Source organism: Elephantulus edwardii, unplaced genomic scaffold (assembly GCF_000299155.1).
Source record: "Elephantulus edwardii isolate Elephantulus edwardi_28Jun2011 unplaced genomic scaffold, EleEdw1.0 scaffold00031, whole genome shotgun sequence".
In the NCBI taxonomy this organism is placed as follows: Eukaryota; Metazoa; Chordata; class Mammalia; order Macroscelidea; family Macroscelididae; genus Elephantulus; species Elephantulus edwardii.
Window position 1 is genome coordinate 22,464,351 of NW_006399781.1, and position 5,207 is coordinate 22,469,557.

The following is a 5,207-nucleotide window of genomic DNA, read 5'->3' on the forward strand; positions in this document are numbered from 1 at the left end:
GCGGGGCCGGGCTGCGCAGGGCGGGGCCGGGCTCAGCTCTCGGAGCCAGGGCTCCCCCCTCGCTGGCGGCTGCTTCCCCGAGACACCGCCCGCCCGCCCCTTCGGAGCCCCCTCCTGGTGAGGGATGGGAGGTCAGATGATCCCTCCGCGAGGATCTAATTGGCTTCTCCGCAAAGAAGGGCCCGGCTTGTTGTTACCGAACAAAGAACCTCCCTCCTCCTCTAAAGACTGGAATCCTTCCCACACTACCTGCTAGGGCCTCCCCCTTCCCTCCTCCAGCCCCCGCTGGAGGACAGAGGCTCCAATCCTCTATGACCGCAGAGCACGTCCACCCACTTGGGTGGGGACCCTCGGACCCACCCCCTCTTCCCAGTTGGTAGGAGCCTTCAGGCGTCTTGCAGTTGTTGTTGTCAGATGTAGCTCAGTCCTAAACCCCAGTTACAGATGGGTATGTAGAGGCAAAAGGCTTGGGGACGCACATCTTGACTTTGTGACTCGAAGTTTAGGATCTACCAACAACGGAAAACCCAATCACATTCTAAAACCACTCTCTGGAGGGCAATCCAATCGCGCCTGAAGCTTTTCCCATTTATAACCCAACCTGTCCCTTCCTTGAGGGAGGAAGCCCACAGATTTATGAGATCTAAGCTGGATTGTTGAAACCTCACTCACTATCTCTCTTCAACCGGACTAAGGTCTATACTTGGTGGTTCTGAAAAAAAAAAAAAAAATCAGGGAGAAATGCTTTTTATATGGCAGTTACAAAATCATTGTAACCCTAGCAGGATCTACAATTTTGACGACAGAGATTATGATGATTTTTATATAATGGGTTATATTTCCTTAAATTCGATAGCAACACATCTAACGTTCCTAGTTGAAAATATTTATAGATGTTGATTATAGGGTGTTAAATTGTCAATCCTGGAAGTGACTGAAGAACTTTAGTCCTTTTACAAATGGGTTCCTAGCCCAGAAAGTTATTTGCCCCAAATCACACAGCTCTAAACAAAGGCTTTTAAGTTACCAAAATCTCATTCTAAGGTCCTCTGGCGTTCTAATCCATAGAGTATTGCTATGTTTTCCAAAAACCTGCAGGTCTCTGGAAGTTCTGATCCTCTAACTGCTAGGGAAGAAAGCTGGGCAGTTTCTTCTAGTAAAGCTTTACAGCAAAACCCAATGGAGAATCCATATGAATGATAATCAACTGGATAGCAGTGAGTTAACCCTCATTCTGTGAGTGAGTACTATGTTAGAGTCTAAAAATAATTTACATGATATTTTAAAAGTAAAGGAATTTGCTAAATGGAATGCCAACCTGGGCATAACATGTCTGAAATAGGTTAATGTTTAATTAATATCCCTCTTTATATAGAACAGGCAGTTAAGAATCAAAATCATGCTTTGAATCCTATTTGTTTTTCCTACACAATGAGCAAATCATATGACTTCAGAGAAAGTATAAATGTGTTACTTCAACAAATATGAGGAGAAAGAGCTGGCTGAGGAAAAACCCAAGTCTTTCTACAATTGGATGCAAAAGTAGACAAATTCTCATTCTTGTTATCTTGATAGCAAATTACCTCTAAGCCCCAACTTGTTGTTAGATGCCTCCAGCTGGCTAGTATGCTAGTACTCTGATTCCCCAAGAACAACAGATCTGAACTAGGTCCTGTCCTACACTATCCTTACCATAAACCCTGTGCCCAAGCCCATTGTTACCGTTACTGTGCCAATCTATCTTGTTGGGGGTCTTCCTCTTTCTGACTCCCGGTGTTTTCCAGCGTAATGTCTTTTTCCAAGAACGAGTCAATCCTGACAACATGCCCAAAGTATGTGAGACCAAGTTTCACCCTCTGTGCATCTAAAGAGTGTCCTAGTTGTTCTTTCAAGACACATTTGCGTGGGTTTGGGTTGTTTTGTTTGTTTGTTTTTTATTTTAGTCCATGGGATAGCTTTTATTTTAGTCCATGGGATAGTTAATACTATTCAACATCACAACTCAAAGCTAACTCATTCTTTGGGGAAGTAAAAGGGATCAGTGAAATTATCATAATTTCATATATAATACCAACTTTGTACGTTTCTACCTTCCCTCATTTAACAGAATAATGACTTTAGTTAGATGCCAACACATTCACTTGAGACTTGAAACCCTAAGAGTAAATACGTATAGTCTATGGATCTTAACTTTTCAGGGATATTCTTGTACTTGGCAGCAGCATACAAAATATGTACAATGGCAAATGATTAATCTATTTCCTGTAGTATTGCAGGGAGTATATTAATAATCAATAAGCATGTACATATTTTTTATCAAATAGAGACTAATAGAGTTTTATTCTGTAATTCCTTCCTCCAACAGTAGAATGTATAATTCAGAAAATAATAGAGTCTCTTCGTCGAATATATTTATTATGACAAATCACCAAATCTAATTCTGGTGTGAAATAAAATGGCACAGTTATGATAATGTGAGAAATAAAAAAAAGAAGAAGAAGAACCGTAGGCGGAATCTTGTCGTGTTCTCCTTGGCATTTGTGAATGGTTATAATTCATGTTTTCTGGTTTATACATTTACATAACTCGTTCTCATTTATGTAACTTATTTATGTAAGAGGCTGTGCTGCTGCTGTGGCCTTTGTGTGCTGAACAACTTCCCTCTGAATCAGGAAGTCTGGGGCAGAGCAATCACTTGCTGTGGAACAGGTCATTCTCCAGTCATTTGGTGCCACCCAAAAGGGAGACGCACTTTGATGTGGTTTCTTTGTGAAATGCAAAGGAGAGAGAAATTGGTATCTTTGCTCTGTTTCTAAAATTTAGACTCTGGTCTCTGACTCACCAAGCAGGCTGAGAGGAGAAAGGGAAGCCCTGTGAGGTGGTGGCCCTGAGAGGAGGAATGTGATGGGTGAAGGTCTCCCTTCTCTCTCCCCACCCCGCAGCATGATTTTCTAGTGTCATTCTTTTCTAACAAAATAGTGAAAAGATGAGATTTGTATTTCATTTCAGTTTTTTAGTGTTGTCTTCTAAAATGAGATCAGTTATGTAAGAGAGTACGAAGAAAAACGTAACTGTTTCCTAATTTGGAAAATGCTTATCACCATCATTGCCTGCTTATTCTTGCCCTCCCCTAAACACTCCTCACCCCCATCACCACATCATGAGCAGGCTTTTCCTGAAATAGTTAAATGAATGCTAATAATAACATAACACAGTGCTTTTCTTGTCTACAAATTAGCTGAAGATGTGTATTTGAACCTCTTTTTTTTTTCCTTTGGATGAATTTGCTACTTGTTTCTTCACATCTAATAATATAAAAAGAGAGACTGAGTTTAAGTTTTAAAGAGCCAAGAGAATTACCCCCTCTTCCCAGTTAGTTTCAATTGATAATATTCTACACAATGTATGGAAAAACATAAACTCTAGTTTAGTCAATACCTACTCAATAGTGTTTATATTTCACGGATGGGAAAGGTATAAGACCACCTTGTAACACTGCTCATTTTATGTATAAGATAACAAAGATATGAGAAGCTGCTGGTTTAACATAAATTATCCTGAAAGTTAGTCCGGACCAGGTATGGCCATATTTATGCCTCTGACTCTGGCAGGAGGTCACTTGGCTTCACCAGGCCTTATTTACCACCATACCACCACCTGAGGGAACTGGAACCATCTCTAAGGTCCTTTCTACCTATGAGTTTGTTTGAACACAGTGAGAGGAGGCAGTCTCCCAGACTCAGAAAGACAGCAATGTGACACCTGATGAAAATGTAACAGCAGAAGGTGAAGGCTGAGAATAGAAGAGGGGATCAACAAGAACACTTTTTTTTAGTGTGCTATCAGCTCTGTTCTGGAACATGAATATTTTCAATTGAGCTGTGATCTATCTCTCTCCCTCTCTTTTCTCTCTCTCTCTCTCTCTCTCTCTCTCTCTCTCTCTCTCTCTCTCTGTCTCACACACACACACAAACACACACACACCCCTTCCTTCTCACCCCTACTGTAAATCTGTGAGAAGCAGGAGGCAAGCCTGTGGGGAGAGGAGGCTGGAGATGGGGAAGCTGGTTATATAACTTGGGCATTTGTGGAAAAGTTTATATAAGATGCTAAAAATATACAGTACTGTATATGATTGTGATAATGGTGTTGCAAGTGAAAAACCCTAATGAGGACAACCTGAGTGAGAAGGTTAAATAGAGGTGACGGTAAGTAGATACCTTAGTAACTACTTGCCATGACTACAATCTAGCCAAGTACAGTTCACTACTATTCTCTTAACCCCGCAAGAGAATGCTGTGAAAATTCTCAAGTCACACTACCCTTACAAGAGCAAATTTTTTGAAAAATACATTCTAAAGAAGGTATGAACTGCAAATAATATAGTCTGAAGAAAAGGATTGGTGATTTGATTCTCAAAAAGCAGCCAGGGGAAAAATCTTCTGGATCATGGCACTCTGGTCCCGTTGTCCTCAGGGGAGCCAGGAGTCACAGCTTGCCCTGACAGTAGCTAACAACAAGAACATCCCATAGTCTATGTTACTGGTAGCCAAGCTATAAAGTCAAAGCACTTCCAAATATTAAGATGTTAAATAGAAGCAGACAAAGGAATAACTTGTTCAAGTGATATTAACCGAGTGTAAGAACTAAGTATGGACTATTCCAGTGCTTGCTTGCTTGCTTTTTTGCCCTGTGTTGTCTTCCCTTTTAGCACTTAATGCCCCCCCTGACCCGTCATGTAAGCTTTCTTTGTCCCTTCTAGAGTGGGAACTTCACAAGAGCTGGGGTTTCTGACCGTCATGTTCAGCAATGTGTTTCTAGCACCCAGAGTATGGAGAAAATAGTAGATAATCTTTGCTGAAAGAATCTCCACAGAAAAGAAAGCTATCACCTTGTATTTTTCCATCTTCTTAATGACAAAACTAAGTGTCCACCATGGTGGCATTTGAAATCCAGTGGTATAGCTTCCAGCAATGGTTGCAACACAGAAGCAACTACAGAATGAGAAACTGGCTGGCAGGTGGTGGATTAGCACACTAGGATGGTTTATTGTCTTCATTTTTCCTCTGTTTCTCATATTAAACTTTGGGTCTGCCAGAAAATCCTGTTTGCTCTCCCATCAGAATATACCCGGAGTCTAACCTCTCCTTACCTCTTCTCTGCCAAAACATTTCCAAGGCACCAACACTTCTCTGTTTCTTTATTGC